The sequence below is a fragment of the Schistocerca americana genome, chromosome 9 (assembly GCF_021461395.2).
Source record: "Schistocerca americana isolate TAMUIC-IGC-003095 chromosome 9, iqSchAmer2.1, whole genome shotgun sequence".
Taxonomy (NCBI): Eukaryota; Metazoa; Arthropoda; class Insecta; order Orthoptera; family Acrididae; genus Schistocerca; species Schistocerca americana.
In genome coordinates this window covers 194,943,063-194,962,841 of record NC_060127.1, presented here as the reverse complement: position 1 = coordinate 194,962,841, position 19,779 = coordinate 194,943,063, and the positions used below count along the sequence as shown (strand labels likewise).

Sequence of the window (19,779 nt, the reverse complement as noted above, 5' to 3'; positions counted from 1 at the left end):
AAGGGTCTGTGTCGTCATTGAATCTCTAGCTACGTGTTTGAGCTAAATTGATATAAACCTTACATTGCCTCCTTAAAATCTATTGCCAGCAGAAACCCTTAAGACAACTAAGTTTTGTCACTGCTTATGTTAACCTTTACTGGGAGGAATATTTCATGTAGTTAAATTTTGTCTTAAAATGTGTATTTCTCGGATGTAATAAACGAGTGATAAAAGAAGGCAAAGGGGCCTGGTCCTTCCCATTGTATCTGGTTTGTAACACGTATCATATACATTTTTATAATATGTTTGCCGCGGTTAGAGGCGCCACTAATTGCTCGGTCCCTACCGCCGGAGGTTCGAGTCCTCCCTCGGGCATGGGTGTGTGTGTTGTTCTTAGCTTAAGTTAGTTTGAAGTAGTGTGTAAGTCTAGGGACCGATGACCTCAGCAGCTTGGTCCCACAGGAATTCACACACAGTTGAACAGTATAATATGTTCGGATTCCTCGTACAACACACTGTATTCAAAGAATAAAAAGATCTTTAGCGAAATAATTTCTTATAGTATTGAAAAATTGAAGTAAAAGTGTTCTGTTAATATTATTTTCAGATTCCCTCCGGGGCTACATGCAAGGCCTGTGAGTAGCGAAACGCAGCAGCGACAACCCGTTTCGAATGCATTTTAATTGTCGCTAGCCGTAATTCTTCTGTCAAAGGTCTCCCGCCGCGAAATGAGAATCGAGATTTGGAATTACGTCACTACTGCTCCTTTTGCCTGAAGCGTGCGTGATTCCACCCTCAGGCCAGTGTCGCGAAACCAGCGTAAACGAGCCACGCAGCGCGAGACAAAAACAAAACGGAATAAAAAGAGAAGAGAAAAATACGCTGGAATGCGTTGGATTTGCAAGCGCCACACGGGCCACAGATCGTTACTCGCTCAGCGATGCGCACGCAGTACTCGCCCGCGGCGGGCAGATGGCAGCACGGTCTCCCGACGACGCCGGCCGGTCGGAGCTCAGTTGGCTGCAAACAGCGGCCGCGTGCGGGTTGAACGTCTCGGATGTGAGCAACACGCTGGCCCCACGAAGTGCTTCGCGAAAGAACGCTGGCGTAACAGAGTCGCGTGAATATCGCACGTTCCACGTCAGCCGGTGAAAGCGTAGAGTGTTTTACAGCCGCTGTCAGGTGTCATTGCTGCCATTATCAGTTGGCGGCAAATTCAAATAACTGTGTGTGCGCCGGCGTGGTGTGCGGCGCGAGTAGCTGGAGCAACACGCCGCCGGGAGAGGTCTTTGGCCGGTGAGTGGCGAATCAATATATACCGACGCTGCTGTAGTGCGTGTGGGTACGCGCTCGTAGTACTAGCCGTAGTATTTGTACTACGTAACGTACGATGCAACGCCGCATCGCAATTTAGCCCTTGGCAGTTGTGCTTGCGGTAGGGCGTCTGCTTGCTGGCTCCAGACAAATGGGGGAGGGGCCGTGCTGAAGTTGCCTCGCTGCCAGCGACGCCCAATGTCAAGGTTAATGCCAACCTGGAAGGCGACTTTCTTGAAGTTTCAACACAATGTTGCTTACTTTGTCTGTGCTGTCGTTTCTGGTTCGTGTGTTATGCTTTGTACTTCCTAATTCTATGGCATAAATTTCTTGTATTAATAATATAAGCAGTAGAAATGAAAAACGAAGTGCCATATCTGACATTCGTCAGGAGAATGAAAAAATTAATCTTTGTTTTTACATAACTGATTTGTATCAAAAAGCTTGACGAGGTATTCTAATACCACAGAATTATGCCGCTCACCCCATCACCGCCAAAAATGAGACAAATTAATAAGTAAATCTTTATTAATAACTTCTAAGCGTCATACCAGGTAAGTGACTGGTTCTAAGTGCCAATAAGATTTCTTTCGGAAGTTGCTTCTTGCAAAGAGTTAGTTTGTTTTCTTGTTTCGTGCACCTGTTTGCACAGTAAATCATAATGATGTGTAACAAGTAGTTTTACATTCATGTCGCAAATTAATTTGTAAATATAGCTACGAATCGAATATTTTTAAGTTAAAAAATATAAAATTTAGAAGGGCTATTATTATTATTACTATCATCATTAAATACACACATATGAGTTTATAATTCGTATCCACCTCCTTTTACACGTTAGAGTAGGAGGACTTTAAAGTCAATACCGCCATTAGACTGTTTTTTATTTGCAGTGTTACATTTACACGATCATGATTTCGGCTTTAAAGCGCCATTATCAAGTATTTTAATGTTGTACAGTGCCTAAGATGGCATACTGTCGTGTTTAAAATACACTTTTAAACACTTTTTCAAGGAGAAACTTTGTTCGGTTTGATTTAGAATTTTACTAAGCCATCTGTCAGACATCATATGTCCCCGGGTATGTGATCCAAAATTTTAGTTGCAGCATTGTGCATCCCTTTTTGTGCTAGAGATAACCTTAATGTGGGGTAATGAATGACATTTTTCCTTCTGATACTGTAATTATTTACATCATCGTACCTTTTGAATTGTAGTCGGTTATCTATAATAAACTTCACAGGGGAATAAATACACCGTGACACCGATTGTCCAACTCCTTAAACAGATCAGTACATGATGATCATGGGTGAGCACAACGAATTATTCTCAGTACCTTTTTGAGCTATAAATACTTTTTCTTTCTTAAAGATGAGTCGCCCAAAAAAATTGTCCCTTATGGCATTCAAATGGCTCTGAGCACTATGCGACTTAACTGCTGAGGTCATCAGTCGCCTAGAACTTAGAACTAATTAAACCTAACTAACCTAAGGACATCACACACATCCATGCCCGAGGCAGGATTCGAACCTGCGACCGTAGCGGTCACGCGGTTCCAGACTGAAGCGCCTTTAACCGCACGGCCACACCGGCCGGCCCTTATGGCATTACTGCATGAAAATACACAGGAAGAAAACAATATCCAGCCACTGTTGGTAATGCTATTTGTTCACACAATATCGCCGTTGCTGGTTTCGAGCAGACAGATTCATCTTCAGACGGCTATTCACGTTTATATTAAGTTTGTTGTTTACGTTATTTACTGATTTTTCTTGCTAACAACTAATAGAACACACCAAATTTTCGAAACCGGTTACGGGGCTATTGGTGTAAGTAAACAGCATTATTAACGATAGCCGGTTGCTGTTCTCTTCTTCGGAAGAATCAACTTTTGTTTTGCACACAGGCACGGTCTCAAAAACGTCAGTTTCGGTAAAACTTTGGGAAGAAAGTTTTTCTACCAAGTGCCATTAATATTGAGGCTCAACGCTTCACTTCCAACAAGCGAGTGCGACAATGCTACGCATTTGCTAAGTATGTGAGGGAATTGGAGATAGGTTCTAATCGCCTTCTTATCCATGTCTCTGGCCATCACCTCCTCCTCTCCATCTGTTAATCAGGCGCCAATAGCAGCTGCTGAATTAGGCTACAGGCGTTCGTAGCTTCGCTGAGCATCCCAACTACCGTGTTCTTTTCCATGGAAGGGAGCTCCAGCTCCCAAAGCAGCGATCCAGAACTAGGTTTAAAACTACTGCACGCCTCCAGAGTCTCTGTTCGGAACTCAAACTTCCTCCACTATCGCCTCTGGTTAGGGAGATATCGCATTTGCCCCCATTGCTTGAGCCCCGACCTCGAATTTGTTTCCTTTGGTCCAAAAGATTCCGTTTTCCGCCGCCTGTTCTTGGCGAACCTTGTATCCGGGTTCGTAAGTGGTTTTAACCGATGGCTCGACGGACGAACAGGCTTTGAATACACGCGTGCACGGTGCAGCGAACTCCATTCTCTGACAGATTGCCGCAGTATCTTCGCTGCTGAATTGACGACCATTAAACTAACCCATCGTTCCTGCACTGGCAAGAGTATCCAAATTTGTAGCGACCCGCGTAGCAGCCTTCAGGCTGTAGACCAATGCTACTTTCCTCACCCACAGGTTACAGCTATCGAGGACCTTGTCTCGGAACTCCATCAAGCTGAACGGCCAGTCATTTTCGATTGGACCCCCATTCGTGTTGATATTTCGAGAAACGAACGAGCTGACCAGTTGACCAAGCTGGCCACCAGGATACTGATTCTCCAAATGGAGGCCCCAGAATCGGGCTTCCGGTCGTTTATACGCCATAGATTGCCGGCAGTCTGGAACTCAGAATGGTCTGCCCTGATCTCCACAAACAAACTGAGGACAATTAAGGAGACCACGACCACGTGGTAGTCTTCCCTGCGTGCTTCTTGCAGGGAATACCCTGTCCTCTGCAGACTCTGCGTCGGCCGTAATTGGCTGACCCGAGGCCATATTCTCTGACGTGAGGATCCCCTCACTGCCGATGCGGAGCCCCCCTGATGGTGGCCCACTGAGAGTGCCCTGATTTGGCTGCTTTGAGCCGACATGTTAATCTCTCTGACACTACCTCTGGTGCTAGCAGAAGACACCGAAGCGGCTGACCAGTTGTTATTCCTTTCCATTCCGTCCCTTGCCAGCCGTCAGGAGGAAGAAATGGGCGGAGAAAGGGAAGAAGTGGGGATGGCCAGAGAATGAGGGGAGAGGGGGTGGACAGATAGAGGGGAAGGAGGAGATGAAGTAACAGAGAACTGGAATAAATACATACACGGGAAATGCCTGGTACTATGCTCGTGCTTTAATGAAATACTTCCGAAAACTTAAATTTTTATTTTCTGTTAACACGTGTCTTGCTATTGCTCCAATAAATCAAACAAAAGTAAACCGCCTTCTCTTTCGCCGACTCAGAGATCGTTGCGTCGCCACGCGATACTCTCACGCAGCCGACCTCCGTGTTGCAGGTACGCACCTACAGTCGTTTTTCTGCCCCAGACTCCACAGACCGACAGACGGAGAATGCCGATACCTCTGTAGATCTCATACAGCAGGTTGCTCCAGCTCTGCGCCCCATAGCAGGGAGTCTTTGAAGGTTGGCACTCGGCAGCTGCCGAGATGACGCCCCTTTATTTTTTCCCACCTCCCCTTTCATCGTTGTGAATCTACTCCAATGCAACGTCGGCGGCCTTAGATACAACAAGGATGAGTTACGGCTGCTCTTGGAATCACAGTGTCCACTTGTTCTCTGCCTCTAGGAAACAAAATTGCATCCTCACGATCGCTTTGACCTCTCGCAATTCTTTGCAGTCCACTTAGACCTTCCCTCCAAGAACAGCATTCCATCTCATGAAGTTGTCATGCTGCTAATCTGGGACGCCATTCGTAGTTAAAGCACCTCTCTGACTACCCGGCTTCAGGCTGTTGCAGTTCACATTTTCCTTCCCCACTTCACCTCTTGTCTTTGTACCACTTACATCCCTCCTTCATTCGGCGTCACTAGGCATATTTCCTCCAGCTACTTAGCAACTCCATCTCCTGCTCGGTGACTGTAATGCGCACCACCCCCTTTGGGGCTCTCCCAGGACCTGTGCGAGAGGTGCCCTCTCGGCTGACCTTCTCAATGAATTTAACCTCATTTGTCTTAACACGGGAGCACCCGCATTCCTTTCAGACTCCACACACTCCTATTCCCATTTGGAACTCTACTTCTGCACTGCGCAGCTTGCCCATCGCCTCGAGTGGTATGTTCTCTCTGACACGTACTCGAGCAACCATTTCCCATGTGCTATCCGTTTGCTGACCCCTATCCTACCTACATGCGTACCCAAATGGCAGCTTTCTAAGGCCGACTGGAGCCTTACTCCTCCCTGACCACCTTCGACGAACAACATTTGCCCAATTGTGATGACGAGGCAGACTTTACGAACGTTATCCTTACCACCGCAGAACATTCCATTCCCTGCACTCTGTCTTTACCTCGCCGTGTCCCTGTCCCTTGGTGGGCTGGGGCACGCCGCGACGCAGTCCACGCGCGGAGACGCGCTCTCCACGTTTTTAACCGTCATCCTACGATGGCGAACTGTATCCGTTATAAACAGTTGTGTGCACAGTGTCGTCGTGTTCTTTGGGATAGTAAAAAAGCTAGCTGGATTTCATTTGATAGATCTTTTAACAGTTCCACTCCGTCGTGCGGGTAAACCTCTGACTGTTCTCTGGGACCGAGGTCTATTCCCCACTATCCGGCCTGATAGTAGCAGATGATGTCGCAGTGGACCATATTTCTATTCCCAACGCCTTGGTCAGCTATTTTGCACAGGTTTCGAGCTCCACCCACTATTACCCTACTTTCCTCCGTCGGAAACAAGTAAAAGGGGCTAGATTCTCAGAATCGTGAGCGCTACAATGCTGCCTTTACTATGACGGAGCTAGACCACGCTGTGACTTCATCCCTGGCCGGATGATGTTCACATTCAGATGTTTAAGAACCTTTCTGTTGCGGGCAAGCACTTTCTTCTTCATATGTACAATGGCATCTGGGTAGAGAGCACATTTCCCTGATGCTGGTGTGATCGCACTGTCACACCTATACCTAAGCCCGGTAAGAACACAGACCTTCCTTCTAGCTACCGCCCCATTTCTCTCACCAGTTGTGTTTGCAAGGTGATGGAACGTGTGATTCGTGCCCGTCCGATTTGGTGGCTCGTGTCTTGCAATTTACTAACCACTGCACAATGTGGATTTCCAGCGCGCCGTTCTGCAGTTGACCATCTCGTCACTTTGTCAACCCGTATCGTGAACGTTTTTCTGCGGAAATACTACACTGTGTCCGTGTTTTTTGACTGAGAGAAATATTATGACACCTGCTGGAAGACTAGTATCCTCCGTATTCCCTACACGTGGGTCTTCTGAGGCCACACGCCCCATTTTCTTCACGAATTTTTAAAAGACCGAGTTTTCAAGGTACGTGTTGGTCCTGCCTTGTCCGACAGCTTTATCCAGGGAAACGGTTCGCTTCAGGGTTCCGCTCTGAGAGTCGTCCTGTTTGCTATCGCCATTAACTGTGTTATGGCATGTCCAGTGTCCCCCACCAGACATCTCCGGATCCCTTTTCGTGGATAATTTTGCCATCTATTGCAGTCCTCCTTGAACGGAGTCCTCAGCGTTGTCTCGATCGTCGACAAAACCGTTTGTGTGAATTTCTGGCGGCGCAATTGGTTTCTTCCACCATCTTTACATCTTGGGCCTGTTGCTCTTCCGTTCGTTGAAACTACGAAATTTCTGGGACTCGTGCTCGATAGGGAGGTTTCTCGGTCCTCCCACGTGTCTTACCTGGCCGCCCGCTGTAGGCGGTCCCTGGATGTCCTCGGTGGTACTTCCTGGGGAGCGGATCAGACCACCCTCCTCCGTTTGTATTGGTCTCTTGTCCGTTCGAAACTAGACTATGGGTTTTTCGTTTATGCATCTGCCAGTCTATCCATCTTGCGCTGTGTCAGTACAACCCACCACCGTGGTGTCCGCTTGGCCACTAGCGCCTTTTACACTAGTCCAGTTTAGAGTCTGTTTGCACAAGCTGCCGAACTACTGTTGTCAGAGCGGCGTGATTTTCTCCTCAGCAGATACGTATGCCATCTGTCTGCCACGCCTGGCTACCCATACTATGCCTCCTTCTTCGACGACTCTTTCGATTGCCGGTATGGGACGCGTCCCTCTTGTCTGTTACTTCTTCGAGTTCGCCTTCTGCTGTTACTCCGGCAGCTTAACTTGACGCTACCTGCCCCTTCTGCTGTTACTCCGGCAGCTTAACTTGACGCTACCTGCCACTTTCACAGTGGGTATGAACCCTTTATCAGCTTGGCTTCGTGTGGCGGCCTGTGTTCACCGAGGACTTAATTCACTTCCTAAAGACACTACTCCAGGCTCGCTGCAAATTTCTCGACCTTTTCCCGGAACTTTGCGATAGTGCCTAGATAGATGGCTCTCGGACTGACCGTGGTGTCGAGTGTACTTCGTCAATGGCACCGACCATTTTCGTCATCGACTTCCGGCACACTGCTCGGTATTTACAGCAGAACTCTTGGCCCTTTATGAGGCCACGCAGTACATTCGGCTTTTCAATTGCGTCAACTCTGTCAGTGCCCTGCAGAGCCTCTGCGTCCTCCCCACCGTCAGTCCCTTAGTGCAACTCTCGATGGAGCCACTGTGATGGCCTTGCGGGTTCCTGGCCGCTGACGCTGCTGCCGAGGCTGCAGTCCTCCTCCCTCGGCCCGCTGCTCACTCCATTCCTTCCGACGACCTCCGTGTTGCCGCGTGTCATCAGGTGGTGTCACTTTGGCATCACCACTGCTCTTCCTTTCATGGGAAGAAGCTCCGGGGAATTAAACCCCTACCAGCGGCTTGGTCGACCTGCTCTCGGCCTTCACGCCGCGAGGAGATCATTTCAGCTAGGTTGCGTATTGGGCACTGCCTTTTCAGCTATCGCCATTTAAGTGGTGACTCCGCAGCAGTACGTGTTCATTGTCCTCAGTTTTTGGCGGTTCGCCATTTCCTGAGCGAATGTCCTTTTTTTAACCACTTACGTTCTAATTTATGTTTGCCGTCTGAGTTATCGGCCGCTTTAGATAACGACGCGCAGGCTGTCAACCGCGTTTTACTTTTTATCCGTCCTACCAACATGGCGAAGGACATTTAATCTTTAGTTCAGGACCTCCGTCGTCTCTATGGCGTATTTTATGGACACGTCTCCTGTTTTTAGCTGTCTTCCCTTCCGCCGATTGGCCATAACGTTTACTCGCTTTTAGCTCCTTTTTCCTCTTCGTGTTTTACGGTTCTGATGTGGGCGCTTATGACTCCAGTTGTTTTTGAGCCCCAAAATAAAATAAACAAACGAAAACTACGACTGAAAATTTGGTGTCCGCACAGTGCAAAGTGCGTATGTACGTATTAAACTGAATGAACGATGGGAATTTTAACTAGTAAGAAACGACTTTTGACAAAATTTAAATGAAACCCTACATTCAAAAGTAATGCTTCAAAGCCAACTAAATCTTCGCAGAAGTATTTACGCAACATGACTTTAAGAAATAGCTTCAGGCAAGGGGAATCTCATCTTCCTATCAGAGCAATCCACACAACAATCCTGCTATCTGAGCTTCGTTACTACAATATCAGTAAAACAAAACAATGCTATGCACTTGCATGCTTATCTCAATCTCTCAACATTCCATCAAAAATCACAAATAATCTCTTTAGCTTCTCTCTCCATAATTGCATCAAAAATATTGTCACGTAGAAGAAGATGTAATTAGATGAATGGCGAACACTAACTTCACTTAACGAATGTTTCAAAAACGGTTCAAATGGCTCTGAGCACTATGGGACTTGAAATCTGAGGTCATCAGTCCCATAGAACTACTTTAATCTAAGTAACCTAAGGACATCACACACATCCATGCCCGAGGCAGGATTCGAACCTGCGACCGTAGCGGTCGCGCGGTTCCAGACTGAAGCGCCTAGAACCGCATGGCCACTGCGGCCGGCCGAAGCTTCTCACATATCTAATACTTTTAGGCATAGGAAATTCCGTTTTAGATCTCACCTTTTCTGGGTCTGGCGACGCACCTTCGTTTGACACAAGGTGTCCAAGTATTTTGATTTCTTTTGCTCCAAAGAGACACTTTCTTGGATTACGTTTCAGTCCGCCTTGTTGGAGATACTTAAGAACGGCCCTCATTCTTTTTATATGTTCATCAAATGTCTCTGAGAACACTATAATGTCATCTAAATAACAAAGACATATCGTCGACTTCAGGTGCCTTAGAAAATTATCCATCATCCTTTCAAAAGTTGCTGGTGCATTACACAAACCAAATCGTGGAAGACAGTAAACGTTCTTTTTAGTTATCTTATTAAGCTTCCTGTAATCAACACAAAAGCGCAAACTGCCATCCTTCTTCCTGACGAGGACCACTGGTGACGACCATGGGCTCTGCGGAGGCTGAATGATGTCATTCTCCATCATTTTCTCTACCTCGTTACGAATTATTCGACGTTCCGTTGCTCACACACGGTATGCTCTCTGGCTTATTGGATGATGGTCTCCAATGCTAATCCGCTGCTTCACCGTCGATTTGTCTGATTTGCTCTTCACCTGTGGATTGAAGAATTCAGAAAACTCTTGAAGAATGGCAAGTATCTTCTTCTGTTGTTCCTTAGTGAGATCTGGTGATAGTCGAGATAGAAGATCTTGTAGTGGTAGCGGTAATGTCACCCCCAGACTCGGCATGGGAGGTTTCTATGACGCTCAGCTGTTCTTCAATTAACGGCTCAGCGTTTGCTACGCACATGCGTCTTGGAAGGATCTGTGGTTCTCCGCGACAGTTGACTATCCACAGTTCATCAAATCCGTTCTTAAACGAGACGACAGAGGCATGGATGACCAAATTATTCTTCAGTGGTATGCTTCTCTTACATTCCACTACAAGATCCATGGGTTGATGCATAGCATGATACATGACAGTTACCTTTCCAGCGCTGACTGCAGAAATGATCACTTCATCCAACACACATAGTCTCCACACACTCGGATGCGCATCTTCCTTTCCACAGTATCTCATCTCGTCTAGCATAATCTTCGAGCGACCACAATCTATAATTGCCTGAGAAGGTTTCAAAAAGTCCCATCCGAGAATGACTTCATAACTACACTCTTGTAAGACGATGACTTCTAAGGGCTGTGTATGGTCATTTATAGCCACACTAACGGTACATCTTCCTGTAGGTTTTACATATTTCCCATTAGCCACCTTCAGCAGATATGTTTTGCTGTCGACGAATACGGTTTTCAAAAGAACGGTTCAAATGGCTATGAGCACTATGCGACTTAGCTTCTGAGGTCATTAGTCGCCTAGAACTTAGAACTAATTAAACCTAACTAATCTAAGTACAACACACACATCCATGCCCGAGGCAGGATTCGAACCTGCGACCGTAGCAGTCGCTCGGTTCCAGACTGTGGCGCCCAGAACCGCACGGTCACTCCGGCCGGCTACGGTTTTCTGCAACTGGTGACGGTACTTCTCCGAAATGACTGAATATGATGCTCCAGAGTCAACAAGAGCTTGGGCTGGTCGGCCATCCATGAGGATATCGACGTAGTTTCCTATCATTTTTGTAGTGATGGACGGCGGAGGATTTTTCTCTTCAGCGGCCTCACCTCCAAGGAAGGTCGCACCCTTTAGTTTTCCAGGTTGCGGCTGCTAGGTGATCGGCTGGAGCTTCTAAACGTCGATGGAGACCTCGATCGGCGTGTTGGGGAGCGTCCTCTCCAGCGGCTAGATTGCCGCAATGGTGACCTACGTCGTCCTGCACCCGTATCTTCTTGTTCATCTTCGTCGTCCCGGAGTTGGCGTCTGGTAAGAACTGTCTGCTGTCTTCTGGTGCGGGCGTCATCAAATATCCGCCGCCTTTCTCGACAATAGCGCACCACATGTCCCGGTCGTCTGCAGTGGAAACATAGTGGTTGGTTATCCTGGGTCCTCCAGACGTCAGTCTTCCTTGGTGCCCAAACAGGTTCCTCATGCGGCATTGTAGGAAAGTAACTCCGCCTGGGTCTCGACTTTTTCACCGTTTTAAAGGGAAACGAAGGACGAGAGATTGGGTTCAATGTCTGTTCCACTTCCTCCCTTATGATCTCTTGAAGCGTCTTTTTTTGTTTTTTTTTTGTTTTTCTTTTACTGACTGGTTTGATGCGGCCCGCCACGAATTCCTTTCCTGTGCTAACCTCTTCATCTCAGAGTAGCACTCGCAACCTATGTCCTCAATTATTTGCTTGACGTATTCCAATCTCTGTCTTCCTCTACAGTTTTTGCCCTCTACAGCTCCCTCTAGTACCATGGAAGTCATTCCCTCATGTCTTAGCAGATGTCCTATCATCCTGTCCCTTCTCCTTATCAGTGTTTTCCACATATTCCTTTCCTCTCCGATTCTGCGTAGAACCTCCTCATTCCTTACCTTATCAGTCCACCTAATTTTCAACATTCGTCTATAGCACCACATCTCAAATGCTTCGATTCTCTTCTGTTCCGATTTTCCCACAGCCCATGTTTCACTACCATACAATGCTGTACTCCAGACGTACATCCTCAGAAATTTCTTCCTCAAATTAAGGCCAGTATTTGATGTTAGTTGACTTCTCTTGGCCAGAAATGCTTTTTTTCCCATAGCGAGTCTGCTTTTGATGTCCTCCTTGCTCCGTCCGTCATTGGTTATTTTACTGCCTAGGTAGCAGAATTCCTTAACTTCATTGACTTCGTGACCATCAATCCTGATGTTAAGTTTCTCGCTGTTCTCATTTCTACTACTTGTCATTACCTTCGTCTTTCTCCGATTTACTCTCAAACCATACTGTGTACTCATTAGACTGTTCATTTTGTTCAGCAGATCATTTAATTCTTCTTCACTTTCACTCAGGATAGCAATGTCATCAGCGAATCGTATCATTGATATCCTTTCACCTTGTATTTTAATTCCACTCCTGGACCTTTCTTTTATTTCCATCATTGCTTCCTCGATGTACAGATTGAAGAGTAGGGGCGAAAGACTACAGCCTTGTCTTACACCCTTCTTAATACGAGCACTTCGTTCTTGATCGTCCACTCTTATTATTCCCTCTTGGTTGTTGTACATATTGTATATGACCCGTCTCTCCCTATAGCTTACCCCTACTTTTTTCAGAATCTCGAACAGCTTGCACCATTTTATATTGTCGAACGCTTTTTCCGGGTCGACAAATCCTATGAAAGTGTCTTGATTTTTCTTTAGCCTTGCTTGCATTATTAGCCGTAACGTCAGAATTGCCTCTCTCGTCCCTTTGCTTTTCCTAAAGCCAAACTGGTCGTCACCTAGCGCACTCTCAATTTTCTTTTCCATTCTTCTGTATATTATTCTTGTAAGCAGCTTCGATGCATGAGCTGTTAAGCTGATTGTGCGATAATTCTCGCACTTGTCAGCTCTTGCCGTCTTCGGAATTGCGTGGATGATGCTTTTCCGAAAGTCAGATGGTATATCGCCAGACTCATATACACTCCTGGAAATGGAAAAAAGAACACATTGACACCGGTGTGTCAGACCCACCATACTTGCTCCGGACACTGCGAGAGGGCTGTACAACCAATGATCACACGCACGGCACAGCGGACACAGCAGGAACCGCGGTGTTGGCCGTCGAATGGCGCTAGCTGCGCAGCATTTGTGCGCCGCCGCCGTCAGTGTCAGCCAGCTAGCCGTGGCATACGGAGCTCCATCGCAGTCTTTAACACTGGTAGCATGCCGCGACAGCGTGGACGTGAACCGTATGTGCAGTTGACGGACTTTGAGCGAGGGCGTATAGTGGGCATGCGGGAGGCCGGGTGGACGTACCGCCGAATTGCTCAACACGTGGGGCGTGAGGTCTCCACAGTACATCGATGTTGTCGCCAGTGGTCGGCGGAAGGTGCACGTGCCCGTCGACCTGGGACCGGACCGCAGCGACGCACGGATGCACGCCAAGACCGTAGGATCCTACGCAGTGCCGTAGGGGACCGCACCGCCACTTCCCAGCAAATTAGGGACACTGTTGCTCCTGGGGTATCGGCGAGGACCATTCGCAACCGTCTCCATGAAGCTGGACTACGGTCCCGCACACCGTTAGGCCGTCTTCCGCTCACGCCCCAACATCGTGCAGCCCGCCTCCAGTGGTGTCGCGACAGGCGTGAATGGAGGGACGAATGGAGACGTGTCGTCTTCAGCGATGAGAGTCGCTTCTGCCTTGGTGCCAATGATGGTCGTATGCGTGTTTGGCGCCGTGCAGGTGAGCGCCACAATCAGGACTGCATACGACCGAGGCACACAGGGCCAACACCCGGCATCATGGTGTGGGGAGCGATCTCCTACACTGGCCGTACACCACTGGTGATCGTCGAGGGGACACTGAATAGTGCACGGTACATCCAAACCGTCATCGAACCCATCGTTCTACCATTCCTAGACCGGCAAGGGAACTTGCTGTTCCAACAGGACAATGCACGTCCGCATGTATCCCGTGCCACCCAACGTGCTCGAGAAGGTGTAAGTCAACTACCCTGGCCAGCAAGATCTCCGGATCTGTCCCCCATTGAGCATGTTTGGGACGGGATGAGGCGTCGTCTCACGCGGTCTGCACGTCCAGCACGAACGCTGGTCCAACTGAGGCGCCAGGTGGAAATGGCATGGCAAGCCGTCCACAGCACTACATCCAGCATCTCTACGATCGTCTCCATGGGAGAATAGCAGCCTGCATTGCTGCGAAAGGTGGATATACACTGTACTAGTGCCGACATTGTGCATGCTCTGTTGCCTGTGTCTATGTGCCTGTGGTTCTGTCAGTGTGATCATGTGATGTATCTGACCCCAGGAATGTGTCAATAAAGTTTCCCCTTCCTGGGACAATGAATTCACGGTGTTCTTATTTCAATTTCCAGGAGTGCATTTTACACACCCACGTGAATAGTCGTTTTATTGCCACTTCCCCCAATGATTTTAGAAATTCTGATGGAATGTTATCTATCCCTTCTGCCTTATTTGACCGTAAGTCCTCCAAAGCTCTTTTAAATTCCGATTCTAATACTGGATCCCCTATCTCTTCTAAATCGACTCCTGTTTCTTCTTCTATCACATCAGACAAATCTTCACCCTCATAGAGGCTTTCAATGTATTCTTTCAACCTATCTGCTCTCTCCTCTGCATTTAACAATGGAATTCCCGTTGCACTCTTAATGTTACCACCGTTGCTTTTAATGTCACCAAAGGTTGTTTTGACTTTCCTGTATGCTGAGTCTGTCCTTCCGACAATCATATCTTTTTCGATGTCTTCACATTTTTCCTGCACCCATTTCGTCTTAGCTTCCCTGCACTTCCTATTTATTTCGTTCCTCAGCGACTTGTATTTCTGTATTCCTGATTTTCCCGGAACATGTTTGTTTTTCCTCCTTTCATCAATCAACTGAAGTATTTCTTCTGTTACCCATGGTTTCTTCGCAGCTGCCTTCTTTGTACGTATGTTTTCCTTCCCAACTTCTGTGATGGCCCTTTTTAGAGATGTCCATTCCTCTTCAACTGTACTGCCTACTGCGCTATTCCTTATTGCTGTATCTATAGCGTTAGAGAACTTCCAACGTATATCGTCATTCCTTAGTACTTCCGTATCCCACTTCTTTGCGTATTTATTCTTCCTGACTAATGTCTTGGACTTCAGCCTACTCTTCATCACTACTATATTGTGATCTGAGTCTACATCTGCTCCTGGGTACGCCTTACAGTCCAGTATCTGATTTCGGAATCTCTGTCTGACCATGATGTAATCTAATTGAAATCTTCCCGTATCTCCCGGCCTTTTCCAAGTATACCTCCTCCTCTTGTGATTCTTGAACTGGATATTCGTTATTACTAGCTGAAACTTGTTACAGAACTCAGTTAGTCTTTCTCCTCTTTCATTCCTTCTCCCAAGCCCATATTCTCCTGTAACCTTTTCTTCTACTCCTTCCCCTACAACTGCATTCCAGTCGCCCATGACTATTAGATTTTCATCCCCCTTTACATACTGCATTACCCTTTCAATATCCTCATACATTTTCTCTATCTGTTCATCTTCAGCTTGCGACGTCGGCATGTATACCTGAACTATCGTTGTCAGTGTTGGTCTGCTGTCGATTCTGATTAGAACAACACGGTCACTGAACTGTTCACAGTAACACACCCTCGGCCCTACCTTCCTATTCTTAACGAATCCTACACCTGTTATACCATTTTCTGCTGCTGTTGATATTACCCCATACTCATCTGATCAGAAATCCTTGTCTTCCTTCCACTTCACTTCACTGACCCCTACTATATCTAGATTGAGCCTTTGCATTTCCCTTTTCAGATTTTCTAGTTTCCCTACCACGTTCAAGCTTCTGACATTCCACGCCCCGACTCGTAGAACGTTATCCTTTCGTTGATTATGCAATCTTTTTCTGATGGTAACCTCCCCCTTGGCAGTCCCCTCCCGGAGATCCGAATGGGGGACTATTCCGGAATCTTTTGCCAATGGAGAGATCATCATGACACTTCTTCAATTACAGGCCACATGTCCTGTGGATACACGTTACGTGTCTTTAATGCAGTGGTTTCCATTGCCTTCTGCATCCTCATGTCGTTGATCATTGCTGATTCTTGCGCCTTTAGGGGCAATTTCCCACCCCTAGGACAAGAGAGTGCCCTGAACCTCTATCCGCTCCTCCGCCCTCTTTGACAAGGCCGTTGGTAGAATGAGGCTGACTTCTTATGCCGGAAGTCTTCGGCCGCCAATGCTGATTATTTATCAAAATTTAGGCAGTGGCGGGGATCAAACCCGGGACCGAAGACGTTTTGATTATGAATCAAAGACGCTACCCCTAGACCACGGGTACAAAATATAATACCGCACGACATAAACGAATGAAAATAAGCAAAGTAGACAAATTTTCGTGTCGAACCACCACTCACTTCAGATATTGTCCGAATAGTAAAAATGGGAGAATTAAGTCTTTGAACAAGATCCTGAACGTGGGCTTTCCACGACAGTTTACTATCTACCAGAACATGTAGAAATTTAAACTGTTCGGTTTCACCAATCATATGCCCATTCTGTGATTAAAACGTCGGGTTTTGTTGGACTGTGTGTTAGAAACTGTAAAAACTGAGTCTTACTGTGATTTAGCGTTCGTTTATTTTCTACAAGCCATGAACTTAGGTCATGTACTGCACTATTTGAAACCGAACCAATGTTGCACGCAACATGCTTCACTACCAAGCTAGTGTCAACAGCAAACAGAAATATTTTAGAGTTACCCGTAATATTAGAGGATTTATCATTTATATAAATAAGAAACAGGAGTGGCTCCAACACTGATCCATCCCTGGGGCAGCCCCCCCCCCTCCCCACCTACCACTTCTCTATTTGACAATACCCCACTCAAACCCCACATGACAGCCGTTATCAACACTGTGAATAATGACCTTTTGCTGCCTGTTGCTAAAGTAAGAGGTGAACCAATTGTGAGCAGCTTCCCGTATTCCGTAATGGTTCAACTTCTGGAGCAATAGTTTGTGATCAACACAATCAAATGTCTTAGTTAAATCAAAAAATATGCCAAGCATTCGAAATCTTTTGTTTAGCCCATCCAGTACCTCACAGAGAAAAGGGAATATAGCACTTTCAGTTTTTAAACGACTTCTAAAGCCGAACTGTGCATTTGATAGCAAATCGTGTGATATAAAATTATCAATTATCCTTACATACACAGCCTTTCTAATAAATTTTGCAAACATTGATGGCATAGAAATTGGTCTAAAATTATCTACATTCTCCCTTTTTATAAAGCGGCTTTAGTACTGAGTAGTTTAATCGCTCAGGAAACTGACCATTCCTAAAGGAAAAATTACAAATATGGCTAAATACAGGGCTAACATGTGCAGCACAGAACTTTAATATTCTGCTAGACACTCCATCATAGTCCGCAGCTCGTGGTCGTGCGGTAGCGTTCTCACTTCCCGCGCCCGGGTTCCCGGGTTCGATTCCCGGCGGGGTCGGGGATTTTCTCTGCCTCGTGATGACTGGGTGTTTTGTGATGTCCTTAGGTTAGTTAGGTTTAAGTAGTTCTAAGTTCTAGTGGACTGATGACCATACATGTCAAGTCCCATAGTGCTCAGAGCCACTCCATCATAACCATGGGAGTCCTTAGTCTTCAGTGATTTAATTATTGACTCAATCTCCCTCTTGTCGGTATCATAGAGGTGTATTTCAAACGTCAATCTCGGAAAGGCATTTGACAAGAAAGTTTTATGATTTCCTGTAGAAACTAAGTTTTTATTTAATTCGCCAGAAATGCCCAGAAAATGATTGTTAAATACTGTACATATATCTGATTTATCAGTAACAGAAATATTTTTACTACGAACTGACTTTTGATCGTCTGTCTCCGATAGATTGCGATGTGTTGAACATGGCTCTATCTCGGGTTTCTCGCCACGTAAACGGCGGCTCTGTCGTGGCCTGATGGGAGCCACTGTGTCGTCGATAATGTGCGCTGTCACAAGTTCCAGTACCCAGCGCCTCCACCACAATAATGTCACGTAGAAGAAGCTGTAATTACACTAATGGTCATTAAAATTGCCACACCAAGAAGAAACGCAGAAGATAAACGGGTATTCATTGGACAAATATATTATACTAGAACTGACATGTAATTACATTTTGACGCAATTTGGGTGCATAGATCCTCAGAAATCAGTACCCAGAACAACCACCTCTGACCGTAATAACAGCCTTGATACGCCTGGGCATTGAGTCAAACAGAGCTGGGATGGCGCGTACAGGTACAGCTGCCCATGCAGCTTCAACACGATACCACAGTTCATCAAGAGTAGTGACTGGCATATTGTGACGAGCCAGGAGCTCGGCGACCATTGACCTGACGTTTTCCATTGGTGAGGGATCTGGAGAATGTGCTGGCCAGGGCAGCAATCGAACATTTTCCGCATCCAGAAAGGCCCGTACAGGACTTGCAACATGCGGTCGTGCATTGTCCTGCCGAAATGTAGGGTTTTGCAGGGATCGAATGAAGGGCAGAGCCACGGGTCGTAACACATCTGCAATGTAACGTCCACTGTTCAAAGTGCCGTCAATGCGAACAAGAGGTAACCGAGATGTGTAACCAGTGGCACCCCATACCATCACGCCGGGTGATACGCCAGTATGGCGATGACGAATACACGCTTCCAATGTGCGTTCACCGCGATGTCGCCAAACACGGATGCGACCATCATGATGCTGTAAACAGAACCTGGATTCATCCGAAGAAATGACATTCTGCCATTCGTGCTCCCAGGTTCGTCGTTGAGTAAACCATCGCCGGCGCTCCTGTCTGTGATGCAGCGTCAAGAGTAACCGCAGCTATGGTCTGCGAGCTGATATTCCATGCTGCTGCAAACGTCGTCGCACTGTTCGTACAGACGGTTGTTGTCTTGCAAACGTCCCCATCTGTTGACTCAGGGATCGAGACGTGGCTGCACGATCCGTTACAGCCATGCGGATAAGATGCCTGTCACCTCGACTGCTAGTGATACGAGGCCATTGGGATCCAGCACGGCGTCCCGTATTACCCTCCTGTTCCCACCGATTCCATGTTCTTCTAACAGTCATTGGATCCCGACCAACGCGAGCAGCAATGTCGCGATACGACAAACCGCAATCGCGATAGGCTTCAATCTGACCTTTATCAGTGTTCAGATCCGGAGAATGTGGTAGTCAATCGAGGCCCATGCCAGTGGCTTCTCAGTACCCCAGAGCCAAAATGCAGTCCCCAGAGTGCTCCTCCAGGATATCAAACACTCTCTGCTTCGATGGGCTCGAGCTCCGTCTTGCAAGAACCACATCTCGTCGAAATGATGGTCACTTTGGAAAATGGGATGAAACTACCTTCACGTACCGTTTGGCAGTCACTTTGCCGTGACTGGGTATTGCATACCACGATTCGCCCGTTGAAAGTGAAGACACTTCCCGATCACGAAATGCTGATTCTCAGTCCCCCAAATGCTCCAGGTTTGCTTGTTGGCGATCCCATCCAAATGAAAGCGGGCTTCGTCGCTAAACGAAACCGTGCATTCGCATACCAATTCCCATGATGGCCCCCGTCGAACCGTGTTGTTTGAACATCCTAATGGAAACCGTTCAGAAGCTGTGACGCTTTTATGTCTTATAGTTCAATAAATGTCACACTCTATCTGCATCGTGTACACAGGACTTTGTACATGTCAAATTGAATGTGAGGTCCAAAATTCGGCGTTCTTGATTCCTGGAACGTTTGCTGAAACCAGGTTCTCCAGTGTAAAAGCTG

At 46.9% G+C, this 19,779-nt stretch overlaps 1 long non-coding RNA gene across 1 annotated transcript in view; it reads left to right on the top strand.

Annotated features, from left to right (window-relative positions):
* The first annotated feature begins 1,013 nt into the window (after positions 1-1,013).
* The window catches only part of LOC124551318, a 533,056-nt gene continuing 514,290 nt past the window's right edge, over positions 1,014-19,779 (top strand). The window contains exon 1 of the long non-coding RNA XR_006967813.1: positions 1,014-1,278. This is a non-coding gene — a long non-coding RNA (uncharacterized LOC124551318). The remainder of the gene's footprint in view (positions 1,279-19,779) is intronic.